The sequence below is a fragment of the Macaca mulatta genome, chromosome 11 (genome assembly GCF_049350105.2).
Source record: "Macaca mulatta isolate MMU2019108-1 chromosome 11, T2T-MMU8v2.0, whole genome shotgun sequence".
Classification (NCBI taxonomy): Eukaryota; Metazoa; Chordata; class Mammalia; order Primates; family Cercopithecidae; genus Macaca; species Macaca mulatta.
This window is the reverse complement of record NC_133416.1, coordinates 135,334,000-135,353,524: the sequence shown is the minus strand read 5'-3', so window position 1 is coordinate 135,353,524 and position 19,525 is coordinate 135,334,000. Positions and strand designations below refer to the sequence as shown.

At 42.6% G+C, this 19,525-nt stretch overlaps 2 long non-coding RNA genes across 2 annotated transcripts in view; one reads left to right on the top strand and one right to left on the bottom strand.

Annotated features, from left to right (window-relative positions):
- LOC144332718 (uncharacterized) overlaps nt 1-19,525 on the top strand; it is an 86,578-nt gene that overhangs the window by 6,888 nt on the left and 60,165 nt on the right. The gene's annotated exons all lie outside the window — the stretch shown is intronic.
- LOC106992502 (uncharacterized) overlaps nt 13,039-19,525 on the bottom strand; it is a 34,781-nt gene continuing 28,294 nt past the window's right edge. The window contains exons 2-3 of the long non-coding RNA XR_013400735.1: nt 16,745-16,826; nt 13,039-13,776 (exon numbers count right to left, since the gene is read on the bottom strand). This is a non-coding gene — a long non-coding RNA (uncharacterized LOC106992502). The remainder of the gene's footprint in view (nt 13,777-16,744; nt 16,827-19,525) is intronic.

The following is a 19,525-nucleotide window of genomic DNA, read 5'->3' as shown; positions in this document are numbered from 1 at the left end:
GTGAGCTATGATCCCGCTGCTGCACTCCAGCCTAAGTGACAGAATGGCACCCTGTATTTTCAAATAAAGTAAAGAAAATGCTTGACCAAGTTTAACAACCTGGATGATCTGAAGTACAGGTGCCTTGGCCTTCTCAGACACGTGGGTTGAACATAAGACAGAAAAGAGCTGCTTTTGGACAACCAGAAATAGATTAATGTGACTGTTTAGATATAGATTTTTTAAAAACACTGTTTCCTCTTTTATTGTGGCAAGAACACTTAAAATGAGATCTACCCTCTTAATAGATTTTAGGTGTAAAGTACAGCATCGTTATCTATAGGTACAATGCTGTGTATCAGAGTCTGGGACGGATTCTTCCCATAAACTGAATTGGAACCTCAAAGAGATCCCCATGTTATTGCAACATTATTCGCAGTAGGGAAGATGTGAGAACAACCTAGATCCTGAACCCACAGATGAGTAGATAAAAAAAGCGCGTGTGTGCGCGCGTGTGTGTGTGTGTGTGCGCGTGTGCGTGTGTGTGCGTGCGTGTGTGTGCGTGCGTGTGTGTGCGTGCGTGCGTGTGTGTGCGTGTGCGTGTGTGCGTGCGTGTGTGCGTGCGTGCGTGTGTGTGCGTGTGCGTGTGTGTGTGTGCGTGTGCGTGTGTGTGCGCGTGCGTGTGCGCGTGCGTCTGCGTGTGTGTGCGTGCGTGGGTGCGTGTGTGTGCGTGTGCGTGCGTGGGTGTGTGTGTGTGTGTGTGCGTGTGTGTGTGTGTGTGTGCGCGTGTGTGTGTGTGTGTATAACTTTCCAACTTTTGAAATGACAGACCTGTTCAGGAAAATGGGTTTTCAGGCACACTCTTGAACCTGAGCTTGGTAATGAGTTGGAGCATGACTGGTGGTCACATGAACACAGTCCACTGCCGGGACAGGTTTCCTGTGCAGAGCAGTTTGAGGACAGCTGCCCCAAGATCCAACTCCAACACTAGAAGGAGGCAGATGATATCCTCAGTCAAACCTGGTCCCTCGTTACCAATATCGTGAAGAGAACCCAATCTCTGCTGTTAAAACGACCTCAATTCATCCTTTGGCCTCACAACTCACTACCTGTGTGACTGACAAATGCATTCAGCTCTCAGCCTCTGATTCCTCATTTGTAAAATGGGTTGACCCCACCTAATCCTTAGAGGTGGTTGTGTGGACTAAACTTAACTGTCACACATTGGAGCAAGAGTTTGATCATTTCCTCTCACCCTTTGCTCTTTAACTATCATCTCCCCCACCCCTGAGTGATCCTGTCTCTGCCTCAATTGGTCTCAAACATGGGGTCATGTTACCACCTCCCAGACTTGGGTCTGGAAAACCCAGTGACCTCCTGCTTGTCCTCATTCCAGCTCCACTCTCCTGGCCCGTCCTAGTCTACGGTTGTCCTGGCCCTTGCATGTGGCTTCTCTCCTATCCACTTCCCAGCAGCAAAGCCAAGGACAGCACTGACAAATGCCAGGAACCTTAGACTCTTAAGTGTGAACAGACTTTAGTTTTAATTTTTTAATTTGTCTTCTAAGCAGATTCTCCAAAAGTAACAGCTGCCCATAGGACCACGATAAATCAGATGTAAGTACAGATATTCTCACTCATTTAGATAGCTAGCTAATGAAACAATGCCTTAGGACATATATTTGACAAAAATTGACACAAAATGTCACTCCATTACTAATTTGAATCTTCATTCACAGTAGTTTTATTCCTAAATTTATGCTTTATTTGGAATACTCCAGGAAAGATGAATTACTGTGACCTATCTTGCTAAGTGAAAATTATTGGCCAATGAAGATGGCTTTCTTGGAATTCTCTTCTCTTTCTTGTATCAGATAGGATTAGTTTGGCTTCCTATTAATAGACAGATTTAAAACAAAGAGTGGTTTAAATAAGATAAAACTGTATTTGGCTCTAATATAATAAAAGTCCTGATGGATGCCACACAGGTCAGGTATGACAGCCTAAAGGACATCAGGATCAGACTCCTTCAGACATTCTCCCTCCCTAACACTAGGCAGAGCTCTGCCTTCCCTTGGTCCACAACAGTGGCTGGAAGTAACCATCACACCTGCTTCAGGTTAGCTAGATGAGAAAGGTAGGAGAAAGAAGGCGGAAAGGGGAGATGTCAAAGGCTTTTAAGAAAAGTTCCTTGCAGCTCTCATACGCATATTTTAGTAGAAGTGGAAGGAGACATTTATTTGGTTTCCCTGAAATATGTAGTTGGAATTCTTCCGGGGACACAGTGGGCAGATTTGCATGAGGACCAAGGAGCATCCAGGAGTGAAGAAATAAAAAGTTTAATCCCTTTCCTCTGGAGTTCTTGGAGGAAGTCAGACACCATGAGGGATAGGACAATCTATGGAGAGGATGTGGTAGGCAGAATAATAGTCCCTCAAACTTACCTGGATCTAACTCTGCAGAAAATGAATATATTGTCTTACCTGTCAAAAGGAACTCTACAGATGTGATTAAGGTTCAGAACCTTCGGATAGGGAAATGATCCTGTTTATTGAGGGGAGTGCAGTCTAATCCCATGAGTTTTTTGTTGTTGTTTGTTTGTCTTTTCTTGACGGAGTCTTGCTCTGTCACCCAGGCTGGAGTGCAATGGCAAGATCTCAATCTCCACTCACTGCAACCTCCATCTAGTGGGTTCAAGCAATTATCCTGCCTCAGCCTCTCGAGTGGCTGGAATTACAGGTGCCCACCACCATGCCCGGCTAATTTTTTGTATTTTTAATAGAGACGGGGTTTTACTATGTTGGCCAGGCTGGTCTTGAACTCCTGACCTCGTGATCTGCCCACCTCGGCCACCCAAAGTGATGAGTTTTTAAACTGAAGGACACTTCAGCTGTGCATGGAGGGCACTTTGAGTGCAGAAGGCCAATTTGAGAGACGGCCACATAAGGAGGCCTCATGTTCCTTCTCCACTTCTGCTGCTTCACTTGACCAGCCAAAAAAAAAAAAAAAAAAAAGCAGTACTTATGTTAATTTACAGTTGCTGGGTTTGAAGATGGAGGAGGAGGGCCAGAGGCCAATGAATGTGGGTGACCTCTAGATGCTAGAAAAGGCAAGAAATTGAATTCTGTCCTAGAATCCACAAGTTAAACTGCATCCCTGCGAGCTCCTTGATTTTAGCCCAGTGAGACCTATGTTGGACTTCTAACCTACTGTGAGATAGTAAGTGTGCAATATTTTTAACTGCTACATTTGGGATAATTTAGTACAGTAGCAATAGAAAATTATTACAGGCACTGATGCCCATCAGAGATGTAAGCTGTTGTATGGGGTTCATATTAGTGTCCTACGGTCATCTCAGCAAAGTGCAACCAACAGGGTGGCCTAAAACAACATAAGGTCATTCTCTTATAGTTCTGGAGACCAGAAGTCTGAAATCAAGGTATCAATAGGGCTGTGCACCCTCTGTATGATCTAAGGCAGAATCTGTTTCATGCCCTTCTCTTAGCTTCTGGTGCTGTTGATAGTGCTTGGCATTCCTTGCCTAGTGGATGTATCACTCAAATCTCTGCCTCTGTCATCACTCGGCCTTGTCCCCATGTGTCTCCATTCACATCATTTTCCTCCTGTGCATGTCTGTCTCTGTGTCTTCTTGTTCTCAAGAGGACACCAGACATATGAGACCAAGGGCTCACCTTATTGCAATATAACACGTTTGAACTAATCATATCTGTAATGACCCAATGACCCTATTTCCAAATAAAGTCACATCCTCAGGTTCCAGGAAGAATGGGAATTCTTGGGGGACACTCTTCAACTCTGCATAGGTGGGTGAGATGCTTCTAAGCACATCATCATACGGCTGTCCCTTGAGAAGTTCTTGCTATGTGGGCAAATTGAAAGAAACATATTGCCAAAGAGCAGCAACGAACGAGTTATTTATTTATTTTTCAACTACCTGATACTCTAAGAAAATCCTGCCAGGCTGGCATCTGTGGGGTATGGCTCTATCCATACAGTACTTCCTCCCAGGGACAAAGATGTGTGGGACTTCTAGGCCCACTGGTTTTAGTAGAAATACACTTGCCCATCATGATGCTATTCAGCCAGAATTGTTACTGAACCACTCACCTTGTAGGAATTTATTTAGGAATAAAAATGTGACATTCATTTGCTGTGCATCAGTGCTCATAAACGTGTGAGCTAGGGGTCAGCCTACATCTTTGGTAAAGGACCTAATAGTAAATATTGTAGGTTTGCAGGCCATGTGGTCTCTGGTGCAGATGCTAAGCTTTGCTACTGCATGGCAGAGTCATAGATGATATGTAAACGAGTGTGTTTGTGTTCCAAGAAAAACTGAATTAACAAAAATAGGTAGCGGGCAAGATTTAGCCTAGGCTCTGTGATTTACTGAGCACCGAAGTAGGCTGATGACTAAACTCTGAAGCTGTCTAGATCATTCCTCAGGGAGCAAATTCTAACCTACATCCCTTGTGCCAGACTATGGTTTTAATCCTGTTTGTCTCTTGGGAAGGCTAAAAAAGTCTATTAAACAGATGCTGCATTAAAAAGTACAGTGTTAATTAAGATACAAAAAAGGATTATTTATTTCCTTTTGATATGAAAAGAGGTTATTTCAGTCTTTTTGCCTCTTAAACCTGTCTACTTTGCTGGGTGGTTTGTTTTACTTGTACTCATATAGGTACACACAGAATCCAGGTGCTCCTTGTCCCTGTCTGGACACTCACTACTGTTCTGTTAGTTCTGTTTGGAAGGAAAAGGCCATTTTAAGTGCAGACTCAGCACCTGCAGCAGGAAAGGGTCAAGACTGCCATCACCAAGAACATGAAGGGGCTCCAACCTTGAGAAAAACCCCTGAAAAATGACCCAGCTCTCATCCACTCTTGCTGTATTTCACAGCCTTTGTTTCTTGTAGTCTTCTCTTGTCCAACATGGTTCTTCAACACTTCCAGGACAAATCTAGTGAATATTCAGATGATTCTTCTGTTTTTTGTTTTGTTTTTTTCTTTTTTTTGAGACAGGGTCTCACTCTGTCACCCAGGCTGGAGTGCAGTGGCATGATCAGGGCTGACTACAGCTTTGACTTTCTGGGCTCAAGTGATCCTCCCACCTCAGCCTCCCGAGTAGCTGGGACTACAGTTGCACAGCACTACAACACCCAGCTAATTTTTGCATTTTAAAAAAATAGAGACAGGGTCTTGCCTTGTTGCTCAGGCTGTTCTCAAACACCTGGGTTCAAGTGATTCTCCCACCTCAGACTCCCAAAGAGCTGAGGGCTCTATTTTTTTCAGAGACTACTTTATCTTCCATATTCAAGTTTTAGGTTTAAAAAAATGAATTTCAATCCAGGGATTGATCCATAGCAACATAATATCTAAAGTTTAGGATATACCAAAGTTTTTCCACATGTCAAATAAAATTAATTGTGAGAAATTATAGAAAATTACTATGGAGGTGCAAAAATAAATATAAATTCAAGCTCAGAACACATTCCAAATGATTCACTTGAAACCATAAAATTGCACAATTAACCCAAAAGAAACTAAAAGTTGATCTATATCAGCCCACACTCTCCTTTTGTGGGTAACAGGACTGAGGATCAGAGAGGACAGTAATTGGCTTAGGGTCCCACATCCAGATATTGGCAAGATTTTCCTTTTGCTTTATTATCATGACATTGCTTTTACCACTGTAGGCTTCTAGTGTATGCGAATCAGCAGGCGATGGTGAAATGGGAAGGTTAATGTAATCTAATTAAAGGAAATAGTGGAAAAGGTTGCCTATTGTCTTATTTGTCTCTATGATAACCAATTTAGAGGCATCTGATCATGTCCAGACTTTTAAGGACTTCAACATTTACAGTCGTTTTTTTCTTCTTTGGCAGGGATATAAGAAGACTCAACTTAAATTTCTTTGGTCCTGTAGAGGTACAAATGTCAATCTACAAGCTCAAGTATAGAGAAAAGATACATTTCTCTTTTTTATTTTAGTTACTTATATTACTTTTTATAAGTATCCTTGCTATCAGATACCTGAATGTTATCCTCCATCAGTTCAGAAATCCCACCCGCAGTGACTTCCAAAGTCAAGACTGAGACAAATGTTACTAGGTAACCAAACTTTCCTTCAGGTCCTCTTTTTTTTCTGTATCTTGCCTGGTCTTGAAGGCAGGAAACCTTCCTCAACTTTATCAATTTTTAAATTATATGTTCTGAGTTACTTTAGAATTCAGAATTTTAATACCCAGGAGGTTTTTCTTTGGCATATCATCTCTTCTCCAGTGCCATGAATGCTAGCTGAATTGACCTCACAAATGTGAAAAAGAGCGAAGACTAAGAAGAAATACCAAGGAAAAAATCAGTTGATGATTCAAAACACAAATTCCCCACAAATCCATTTTTAATGTCATGCTTTTATCTGGATCAGAAATACAAGTAACAGGCATAGGTGGAAGGGCATTATCATAACCTCTTCCTCCCAGTGGAAGGAAGAAAACTTCCCAGCAGTTTTCTTCCAGTTTGCAGTGGACATCCATGTACTCAAGGCACTTAGAATGAGACTGGAGTCTCCTCTGACCCATTCACTCCTGTTAAGCTGGGCCTCAGTTTTTGCCTTTAAAAATGTGATGGCTGAAGAACATGATTTTTAAGTAACAGGTGCTGGTGAGATTGCAGAGACAGAAGAACACTTAAACACTGTTGATGGGAGTGTAAATTACTTCAACCATCGTGGAAAACAGTGTGGCAACTCCTCAAAGACCTAAAAACAGAACCACCATTCTAGCTGGCAGTCCCATTCCTGAGTATATATCCAAAAGAATATAAATTATTCTAATCTTAAAGACACACACATGCTAATGTTCATTGCAGCACTGCTCACAACAGCAAAGACATGGAATCAACCGAGATGCCCATCGATGGTAGACTAGATAAGGAAATGTACATATATACCATGCAGTACTATGCAGTCATAAAAAGGAGCAGGATTGTGTCCTTTGCAGGAACACGGATGGATCTGGAGGCCATTATCCTTAGCAAACTAACACAGAAACTGAAAACCAAATACAATATGTTCTCACTTATAAATGGGAGCTAAATAATGAGAACACATGGACACATAGAGGGAAACAACAGCCACAGGGTCCTACCAGAGGGTGGAGGGTGGAAGGAGGGAGAGGACCAGGAAGAATAACTAATGGGTGCTAGGCTTAATACCTAGGTGAAACAGGCGTACCAAATGAAATAGTCTGTACAACCAACTCCTGTGACACAGGTTTACCTATATGATAAATTTGCACATGTACCACTGAACTTAAAATAAAAGTTAAAAGTCAGAGTAAAAAAAATTAAAAATACTTTATTTTTAGGGCCATTTTAAATTCAGAGCCCAATGAGGGAATGGACAGAAAGCTCCTGCATACCTCCTGCTCCAACCCATGCACGGATACCGCCTCCTGGACTATCAACATCCCTATAATTATTTGTTACGATTGTGGTACATTTGCTACAATTGATGATACATCCTTATGACCCAAAGTCCACAGCTTACGTCAGTAACCATTGGTGTTGTACATTCTAGGGGTTTTGACAAGTATATAATGACTTGTACCCTCCATTATATTACCACACAGAGTAGTTTCTCTGCTCTGAAAGTCTTCTGTGCTCCATACAATTACCTCTACATTTTCCCAGTCCCTGGAAACCTCTTATCTTTTTAATTTGCCTTTTCTAGAAAGTTACATAGTTGGAATCAAATGGATTGTAGCCTTTTGTGATTGGTTTCTTTTGGTAATACGCATTTAAAGTTCTTTGGTAGCTTTTCAGGGCTTGATAGCTCATGTCTTTGTGAAGCTAAATAATATCCTATTGTTCAGATGTATCTGTTTACTTATCCATTACTTATTGAAAGACATCCCAAATTTTGTTAATTATGAATAAAGCTGCTATAAGCATTCATGAGTAAGTTTTTGTGTGGACACAGGTTTTCAATTTCTTTGGGTAAATTCCAAGGATCGTGAATGCTAGATTGTATGGTAAGTGTGTGTTTAGTTTTTTGAGACTGCAAGAGTGTCTTCCAAGGTGAATGTACTATTTTGCATCCTGTCAACAATGAATGAGACTTCCTGTTTCTCCACCTCCTCAGCAGCATTTGGTGTTGTCAGCGTTTTGGATTTTTGCAAGGCTTATTTTCCAGTACTTTTTTTTAATGTTGCTATTGTTTGGCTTCAAGTAGAATCTCTAGGTTGTCTTGTTTTAAGTGAAATCAAGAAACAAGAATGAGCTGGCGTAGTCAATCTGGTTGGCTTATAAAAACTGGAAAACAGGAGACTAGAAGATAGAACCCAAAATTGTGATAATAATCCTATGCACACCTTGGTTACCTATCCACCAACTGTTGTCCTCAATTATGATTTGGTTAAGACATCTACTCTTTCTACATATAGCATTTACCCCAGGAGAATCTGAATTCACTCCAACTTGAGGGATGGGCTAATTCTGTCCTCATTTCCAGTGAGGGTGGAAAGGGTTATGTGACCCAATTTTGGCCAATGACAAGGAAGTTCTGTTTGTGGGTACCCGGGAGAGAAAGGTCCAGATTCCTAAGAAAGAGACACAGGATGAAACAGTCATTTCTTGTGCCTGCTATTATGTCTGAATGAGACACTTAGGATTGCTACAGCCATCTGCAGCCCTTGTGAGGACAAACTCATCACCAAGAATAAAGGATTGGGGAGATGGAAAGAACCTGGGGCCTTGGGTACAATATTTAGCCCTTGGATCAACTTCCCCCAAAGGCATTCCTACTTGACTTCTTCTTAGGTGAAAAAAGACACATCTTTATGGTTAAGTTGAGTTAGAGTTCTGTCATTTATATTTGGAGTTGTCTTCACTTATAAATACTAATGCTATTTTCTTTGTATGGAGAGTAAAATAATTTAGAAGACTTGAATACTTAATATGGGTCATGAGTAGCAGTGCCAGGGAGAAGGAATTGACTTTCATGGTTCTGGATTTATGTTTAGTGAAGGGCAGAGAGGAAGAAAATTAGGAGAAATATTCTTATATTGGAAGGTTGGTGATAACTAAGAATGGCATTATTTTCTGGTTACAATTAAAATTGGATTAATAACATTCTAACTTTTATTAGCTTTAACTCATTCTCTATTCCAGCTATTAGACTCACTTCAAAGACGGAAGGTACATTGAAAGATGGGATCTCATCTCTTTGTCTTTTTTATTCTTCTGAGATGAGAAGTCAACTTCCACTTGTACCCAGCCTGTTCTTTCCTGACATCTCTGATAATTCACTAGTCCTAAGGGACTGAGGTCACCGAGTCCCATACAGACACACAGATTGGATATAGGTCACAGAAGTGTATTTTATGTTGCTGTTATGACAGAGTTTAAAAAACAAGATTTTTTTTCACTCTTCCCTACATATTGAAAGATGTCACAAAATAAGAAGCCTCTGAAGTTGTGTCCCGGGTGCCCTACATTAGGCAGAGCAGAAGCTCCCCTGTTTGCCACAGTCCTCACCACTCCCTATTGCCTTATGATCAACCCTCCAAACCCACTCACACTCCTTTCCTCAACACCTATTAACATTTGAGTTTGTTGCCTCTATAATCATTTTAAGCTGGCATCCTGCTTGCTCCCTCATTGGAAGGGTTTCCACCACCAAATGCCCTACAGGGTAATGTTCTCATTCCAGGCACATAACCATTTGTAAGAAAGAACAAAACACTGGTGACTGGAAAAGTCAAACTTTAATAAGGAAACGAGCCAAAACATTCACTTTATTTTTACAACTATAAGGAAAAATTTAAAAAGAAGAAATAATTGGAGCTAATTTTTTATTTTAGAGTGGACATTTTGATTTAATTTATTTAACATTTTTTAAAAGTTGACATTTATCTCTGAGAATTATCTCACAGTTAAATATGTAATATCTGAATGGGATCAAAATGATTATAATTTTTAATCATTTTTAATTTCCTGAAAAGAATTACTCTGTATGTTGCACACATCCATTTTTTAATAACTGAACTTGCTTACCCTAAAAGTTTGTAAAGAAAGGGTCATTTGTAATTTTTCTTCTTAATATATTCATTTACAAAAGCAGTAATAAATTGATATAACATGTCAAAACCCATTAGATATAGCTAAGGCACATCCAGCTCTATCTATAACCAAATCCAGACTCATGGAATACTATGCAGCCATAAAAAATAGTGAGTTCGTGTCCTTTGCAGGGACATGGATGAAGCTGGAAGCCATCGTTCTCAGCAAACTAACACAGGAACAGAAAATGAAACACCGCATGTTCTCACTCATAAGTGAGAGTTGAACAATGAGAACTCATGGACACAGGGAGGGGAACATCACATACTGGGCCCTGTCAGGGGTCTGGGGGCAAGATGAGGGAGAGCATTAGGTCAAATACCTAATGCATGTGGGGCTTAAAACCTAGGTGACGGTTTGATAGGTGCAGCAAACCACCATGGCACATGTATACCTATGTAACAAACCTGCATGTTCTACACATGTATACCAGAACTTAAAGTAAAATAAATAAAAAAAAAATACACGAACTTTTGTACTGTTACATTGTAATATGGAGCTTGAATCACAAGTCATTTAAACCCTATCAACCACCACGAACGTCCACCAAAGATGCTGGAAATTTAAAATGTGTTTGGACCGAAGTATCTTCAAATCTCTCTCTTGTGATGAGTGGATATTCAATCTATGATTTGTGGGGCTTGCTCCAGAATCTGCCTTGGTAATAGAGTAGACTATAGTAAACTCTTTACTAAAGAGTTGGGAGGCCGTTTGAGTGAATGGATGTGAACAGAATAATGGGTAAAGGCTAAGTATGCCTTACACATAGAAATTAAGGAAGGTTTGGAGCACATAGGATGTGCCAACTAGGCATTCCGTTCAGTTGCAGGTAACATAGATCTCTTCTAAAATAGGAGTTTATTTCTCCCTCAAATATCATAAAGTCCAGAGGTTAGTGGTAGAACTTGTGTAATAGAAACTTAGTTCCATCAGTATCCACCTACATCCTATCTTTCTCTCCCTTCTCTGCCATCTGTAATCGCTGACTTTTATTCTCACGTTTATCTCAACATCACAAGAAGTCATCTGTATACCAGCCATCACTTCAGCATTCCAGACAGGGCGAGAAGGAAGGTGAGAAAGACAAAAGAACAATTGCCACCAGAGTCACCTCCTCATCTAAGTATTCCTTGTAGATGCCATCTGATAACTTCATAGCCTTTATTTCCATCTTATTGGCTGCTGTTGAGTCACATGGTGATGTCTACCTGAAGAGAAATTGATCCATGCAGTTTTTGTTTGTGTGTGTGTGTAGGTATATTTATTTTTCCACTTCCAAGAAAACTACAGCACTTTTCGAAAGAAAGGTGAATACACAGTAGACAGAGAGGTCCAATTTTAAGATGACAAAGGTCCTGACACACCAGCCTGCAGGATCCCATGAATATCACTGACTTATGCACTACCAGCAAATGTTGCCACTCCTAAGTTCTACCTATTCTGTTTCTCAGTATTTATCTATAAATTGACACACTGTTGCGTTTAAATTCATCTATTTAAAAATGAACCTTTTCTTGAACTCTAAGTGAAAAAAATGACTACATCTTGCCACAAAAATAAATATAATAAAGATGAGCAATTTCATAGAGCTCTACCTACATAATCATACCTCCAAAATTCTGAACATGGATTTGTTCTTTTAAATAGGAGCTCAAAAAGTGTAAAAAATGCTATTACAATAGAAGATGATCCTTCTGTATCACCAGAAGGAAAAAAGAAGATGCTAATGGGAAATTATTCCTCATAATATTATTTAACTTTTTTTTTTTTTTTTTTTTTTTGAGATGGAGTCTTGCTCTGTCACCAGGCTGGAGTGCAATGGCACGACCTCGGCTCACTGCAACCTCCGCCTCTCGGGTTCAAGCAATTCTCCTGTCTCAGCCTCCCGAGTAGCCGGGATTACAGGTGTGCTCTAATTTTTGTATTTTTAGTAGAGATGAGGTTTCACCATGTTAGCCAGGAAGGTCTGGATCTCTTGACCTCATGATCCATCCACCTCAGCCTACCAAAGTGCTGGGATTACAGGCATGAACCACTGCACCCGGCCATATTATTTAACATTAAGATTGATAACACCTAAAATTATCTCACATTCCAGCCAAAGCACATGTCCTCTGTACTGACATTGTCTAACAGTTTCATTTACAGATGAGATAATGAAACCCAAGAAGGGCATACTGTTTTCCTGAGATTTACCACAGACAAGGGGCTAGGACACATGTTACCAACCTCTAAGTTTACGATCGTTCTACTTCATCTCATCCCCTTTTATCAACACCAGTACATTCAGGAATTCTGAAGTCCCTGGAACATAAACTTCACTGCCTCAACACTACATGGATTGGAGCACCCATGTCTGGTATTCTGCAAAGCAATGGGTAGACACCGGTTTATAAAACAGATGTGCTGCCTGCCCCTGGGGTGCGCAAAACTGAATGTCTGATTTGTTAGCAAAACAGATCAAAACAAAGTGAATTCCAATGCAAAGCAAATGGCTGAGATTATCTTCAAATACAATAAAAACCAATTGATTGCCAAAAATGGTTTTTTGTGGGTTTTGATTCACTGTTTTCATTCACTAAAATGACACTGGCTGGAGATCGAGACCATTCTGGCTAACACAGGCATGGTGGCACTTGCCTGTAGTCCCAGCTACTCGGGAGGCTGAGGCAGGAGAATCACCTGAACCCAGGAGGCAGAGGTTGCAGTGAGCCGAGATCACACCACCACTGCACTCCAGCCTGGGCGACAGAGTGAGACTCTGTCTCAGAAAAAAAAAAAAACAAACCCTGGCACTCAGTTCCTTCATCATCAGAGTGCGTTTTTTCTTTTTTCTATACATGTTAGGATTTAATTTAACATAAAGTGCAAAGAAATGTTCAATTGCTTTATTTCCTCATATAGAAAAAAAAAGACTCATCTTTAAGTTAAGCTTGATTTTTATTCTGTTATATCATTTAACACATTTCCATGAGTCTATTTAAAGATACGGGCTAGCACATGAAATATTAGCATGTGGCCAGACTGTGAACATTTAGTCCGGACCCCAGGACTTCATTTGCAAGTGTAGATTTCATTAGGTTAATGAGAACAGTGACCACACAACAGCAAGGGAATCTGTCTCCAGTGGGGAGGACGTCCAGAGGAACTATTACAATCACAGTTTCTTACTTTTTTTTTCCTTCTTGAATTCATAAGTCAAAGTTAAGATTTGCTTAAAATGTCACAGAGTTGAGACATTTGTTGAGGGTGAAGATAACTCCATTGTCTTAGATAGACAATTCCTGAATGTGTGGAGATGCTCACCAGACAGGTTCTTTCTGCCCATTGCACAGACAAAACCAATTCGCTGAGACCATGGTATTGCAGTAAAGAAAGAGTTTAATTGACACTAGGCCAGCCATGCAGGGAACAGAGTTATTACTCGAATCAGTCTTCCCAGAGGCTTAGAGGTTAGGATTTTTCAAAGATGCTTTGGTGAACAGGAGGCTAGAAAATGGGTGCCATTGATTGGTTGGATATGAAATCATAGAAGTGTGGGAAAATGATCCTTGTGTGCTGAGTTTATCTCCAGGTGGGGCCACAGGACGGGTTCAGTCATGACTCACGAGTCCAGGTGAGGTCAGTTGATTGCCAGAATGCAAAGGTCTGAAAAACATCTTGAGAGACCAATTTTAGGCTCTATAGTAGCGAAGTTATCCATAGGAGCAATTGGGGGCGGCTCAAATCTTGTGACCTCTGACCACATGACTCCTGAGTAGTAAGGATGATAGAAACGATGCCTACATTTTAGCAGAATTCAGACTCCTCCCATGATCCTCATCTTCAGGCCTTTCATCAGTTCTTGGTCCCTGAGCAAGGAGGAATTAGTTTTAGGAAGGCACTATTAATCATCCTTGCTCTCAGTTAAACTATAAATCCCTCCCATGGTTAGCTTGGCCTGTGCTACGGAATGAGTGAAGATAGCTGGCCTGCGAGGCTTGAGGCAAGATGGAGTCAGCCATACAAGACTTCTCTCACTGCTCTTTTGCAAAGGCAGTTTCAGTGTTTTGTGTGATGTGCCTTCTACTCAACTATCCAGGTTCATTCTTTCACACTTCTAGGCTGAGACACAGGTCCACGTCTTAAGTAGCAAAAGATGCTCCCGCCGGACGTTGTGGCTCACACCTGTAATCCCAGCGTTCTGGGAGGCTGAGACAGGTGGACCACAAGGTCAGGAGATTGAGACCATCCTGGCTAACACAGTGAAATCCCGTCTCTAATAAAAATACAAAAAAAAAATTAGCCGGGCTTGTTGGCGGGCGCCTGTAGTCCCAGCTACTCAGCAGGCTTAGGCAGGAGAATGGCGTGAACCCAGGAGGCCAGACTTGCGGTGAGCCGAGATTGCACCACTGCACTCCAGCCTGGGCGACAGAGCGAGACTCCGTCTTAAAAAAAAAAAAAAAAGAAAGAAAGATGCTCCCTCTGACCTTGAATTAGGAGGACAGTAAACATATTCAGGACCAACAACTGTCACCCCATCAGGCAGAACTCACCACTCACCTGAAACAATTCAATGCAGCTCAAATTCGAAATCAAATCTAGGTTCTTAATGTGGTACTTGGAGCCTGTGCCTGCCCCCAGAGGCTTATTTCTTACCTGCTTTCCCCCTTACATGCTGGCCTGCAAAGAACTGAGGAAAAAACATCAGTTGTTTGTTGACATTTAAAAATAAAAGGATCGGCCGGGCGCGGTGGCTCAAGCCTGTAATCCCAGCACTTTGGGAGGCCGAGACGGGCGGATCACGAGGTCAGGAGATGGAGACCATCCTGGCTGACACGGTGAAACCCCGTCTCTACCAAAAAAAATACAAAAAACTAGCCGGGCGAGGTGGTGGGCGCCTGTAGTCCCAGCTACTCGGGAGGCTGAGGCAGGAGAATGGCGTGAACCCGGGAGGCGGAGCTTGCAGTGAGCTGAGATCCGGCCACTGCACTCCAGCCTGGGCGACAGAGCGAGACTCCGACTCAATAAATAAATAAATAAATAAATAAATAAATAAATAAATAATAAAAAATAAAAGGATCTAAGGCCAGGTGTGATGGCCCAAGCCTGTAACCCAGCACTTTGGAAGGCTAAGTAGATTGTGGAGCCCAGCCTGGGCAACATAGTGAAATCCCCTCTCTACCAAAAATACAAAAAATTAGCCTGTTGTGGCGGAGAGTGCCTGTGGTCTCAGCCACTCAGGAGGTTGAGGTGGGAGCATCACTTGAGCCTGGGAGGCAGAGACTGCAGTGAGCTGAGATCCTGCCACTGCACTCCAGCCTGGTTGACGGAGTGAGACTCTGTCTCAAAATAAATAAACAAATAATAAAATATAAAAAGTAAAAATTAAGAATTAAAAAAATAAAATTAAAAATAAAAGGATCTGACAACAAATGACAGACTTCTGGCACTTTTTGGCAAATCTAAGGGATCTACTAACACATTTCTTCAGAGTAACGACCATGGAGCTTTTAGATGGGTGCCTTCATTTCCTGAGGCAGACGCAACAAACTTAACAGCCTGAAACAATACAGGTTGATTCTCTCACAGTACAGGAAGCCGGAAGTTTGGCCGGCAGAGTCACACTCTCTCTGAAGGCTCTAGGGGAGGATCCTCCCTTGCCTGTGCTGCCTCCAGGTCTTCCTGCCTCGGCTGGTGGCAGCTGCGCTCTCGTCTCCACCTCTGTCTTCACAGGCCTCCTTCCCTGTGTCTCAAATCTTTCCCTGCTTTATTTTATAAGGACACCAATATTTAGATTTAGGGCCCACCCTAAATCAAGGATGGTATGATCTCAAGATCTTTAGCTCAATTACACCTGCAAAAATCCTAGTTCCAAAATAAGGCTCATAGGTGCCAGGAGTTGGGTGTCAGAAGTAATTTTGGGGAGACGCTATTCACTCCCCTAGTGGGGTCTCCACCTTCCAGCATCTTCCCCATTCCATCTTGTATATGGCCAAATTCTCCTTGCCTATCTCATTCACCTATGCATTAGAGTTTCTAAACCTGATTCCAGCGTATCTTCCAGCCCACGATTTTGAACGGAACCATCAAAACTGAATTGCACTGGGCAGAGTTATGGAAGGCTTCGTTCAAAGCTACTGCAATACGGTAAAGAGACCAGAACTCAGTTTGAGCACAGCTCCTCTGAAGAAAGTGTGTGTGTGTGTCTGTGTGTGTGTGTGTGAAGACCTGGGGTCAGGGAATTGTAGGCCATCCTTCTTGGTGAATGGACTTTCCCCAAAGGAAAAGTGAACTTTCTCGTATCTTTACGACAAGAGGGAGTTTTAACACTTGGAGCAAGATTCCCGCTGAAGTTAGGCTCCTTCTCTCCCACAGAGACAGAGAGAGAGGGCAGCCCGTGTTCCTGGATGACTGTATTTCAAAGGAATGGCTCCCAGGTCCTTGAGAAAGACGGGCCAGGTTTTTAACTCTGGCAGGAGGATTTGGAACAGATTTGCATCTCCAAGGGGCAGAGAAAGAGCCCCAGTGGCAAGTCTTCTAAAGTAAATGCTCTAAGAATAGGGAAACCAGGGACCTGGAGGCAGCAAGAAGAGTTAAACCAAGAGGGACATTAGGGCTGTCTCGGTCTGTACCCATGCCTCTTACCTGAGTCCTTACATTTATTCAAGCAATTGATTTTCACTTCCCAGTGGCAAGCTCAAGGACTATTCTGAGTCTGTTTCTTCACCTGTCAAAGAGGAAAATAAAGTCACTGCTTCGTACGGTTGATATGAAGAGCGAATGAGATGAAGTATTTAAAACACCAAGGTGACAGGGGCATGTGGACCCGAGACCACCTGATCCCACACGTGCAGCTCAGCTTTAGGTCACAAATGACCAGAAGACAGCTCTCAAATCTCGTCTGCATTGTTGCCAGTGAAGAAAATCTTTCCCACCAAGGTCATGCCCTTTTAGGGGTGGCTCACAGTCAATAATAGTAATAATTGTGAAACTGCCTTTGCAAAATTATGACTGAGACAGTGAAAGAGATCTAACTTAACTGACTCCATCTTACTTCTAACCTCCAAGCTGTCCTTGTTCATTCCCAAACTTAGGCTGAACTAACTTTGGGAGAAACTTGGTTTATAGTTTAAACAAGGATATAGTTTTATATAGTTTAAACAAGGACATAGTTTTATATAGTTTAAACAAAGTTTATAGTTTAAACAAAGATGGAAACAGCCCTTTCCCAAAGCAGACCTCCTTCTTGCCTGGGGACTGCATTGCCTTTGTAGGACTAACATTAGCCACAAGATTAGAAATTATGGTTTAGGAGTCATGCAACTGGAGGCTACAAGATTCAGACCCTCCCTAAGCTGCCCCTAATGTCAGTGCTTGAGACATTTTGCAGACCCTGCACTTGATGGATCAGCTGGCACCACCCAGACTGATCAACTGGCTCACCTGATCTTGTGACCCCCACCGAGGAACTGAGTCAGCCCAAGAAGACAGCTCGGACTCCCTGTGATTTCATCCCTGACCAATCAGCACTCCTGGCTCACTGTGATTTCATCCCTGACCAATCAGCACTCCTGGCTCACTGTGATTTCATCCCTGACCAATCAACACTCCTGGCTCACTGTGATTTCATCCCTGACCAATCAGCACTCCTGGCTCACTGGCTTCCTCCAAACCACCAAGTTGTCCTTAAAAACTCTACTCCCTAAATGCTCAGGGATACTGATTTGAGTAATAATAAAACTCAGGTCTTCCGTACAGCTGGCCCTGTGTGAATTATTCTTTCTCTATTGCAATTCCTCTGTCTTGATGAATCCACTGTGTTTAGGCAGTGGGCAAGGTGGACCCCTTGGGTGGTTACCATTGCTGAGGAGTAAATGCCTGACCCCATGCAGCACAGCTCTGACAGGCCATGTGGGCTCCTGAGCACAAACAGAATGTGCTGAGGCCTCCAGGACCACCTCCCAGCAGAACATCCTGCTTTGCCAGCTTTCTCCCCCTTTTCCCATAGATGTTTATATCAAGGACACTCCCAAATATATGTCTTGCATGCTAAACTCAATTTCAGAATCTCCTTCCTGCAAAAAAACCAAACTGCAATGTGCACTCAGCACAGAACTTGGAAAGAGACACCTCTCAGTCACCCATGGTGACTTCCTCCACTGCCAGGGCTGCCACTGCTGTCACTATTGACCTCAGCAGCCTTTCCCATGCCAGGCCCTGGGTGAAGCCATCCCCCTAGGATTGATAAGAATTGCATACAAGGTTTTGGACAGAAATAGAGTTACAGGTAAGGATGCCTCAGGCTGTACTCTGGCCCCTTCCTTGTTGCTAGAAGCCCAGTAGCACCAGGTCCTCACCTGGTGCTTTCCTGTTGCTCCTACAGACAGGAGTTTGGACACAGGGTCATTAGACCGTTGAAGGATTGTCTTGCATTCCCATTGCTCCTGTCGACAGGATGTCTGACAGTCAGCTCATGGGGCTTCTGTTTACAGATTGCTTAGGATGTTTTTCAGCAAATTCTAGCAACTAGTGTGTAGACCCCCCACAGAAGAATGAGATCAGCATGAGAATATAGCTTCTTCCCCTCCCCGGCCCATGGCTTTGCCCTACATTCTTCAACCAATCAACAATTTCTACCCTTCAGCCCACTCCAAATCTCTTCAAACCCTAGCCCCAAATTCCTGGCAGAGACGGATTTGAGGTTTCCTCCCACGTCCTCCTTTGGTGGCCTTATGATTAAAGCCCTTTCTCTGCTGCAACCCCATGCCTCCAGGTGATGACTTGCTGCATGTGTTGGGTAGGGACCTATTACGGTTACACGGGGAGGCAGTGCCCCCCTACCATCCTCTTTGCATTCTGCCACTGAACAGATGCTTCCTACATGGCTGGTAATGTGGGCCCTCCTGTTTCAAGGTCCCCAGTTCAGAAGTCTCATTTGCCCAAACATGCTGTCATGGAGCCACATTCTTCCCTTTGCTCTTGGAGAATAGACAAAGCCATTCAGCCCAGCTACAGCCTCAAAGTCTTGTCCTACCTCCCTCTCCAGCCTCACCTCATTCCAGGCTTCCTACACGGCTGGTAATGTGGGCCCTCCTGTTTCAAGGTCCCCAGTTCAGGAGTCTCATTTGCCCAAAATGCACTGTCATGGGGCCACGTTCTTCCCTTTGCTCTTGGAGAATAGACAAAGCCATTCAGCCCAGCTACAGCCTCAAAGTCTTGTCCTACCTCCCTCTCCAGCTCCAGTTCCGTATCTCTCTCTAGCAACAATGATTTTCCTTTAGTTTCCTGGATTTGCCGCTGTTTCTCCTAACAACAATGTACTGGGGTGAAGCCATAGCTTCTTTATTTACTTCATTTTTTTTAATGTTTCTCATTTGCTTCAATTCAAACATCTTGTCTCAGATGGAATGCAGAAGCAGAGATGAG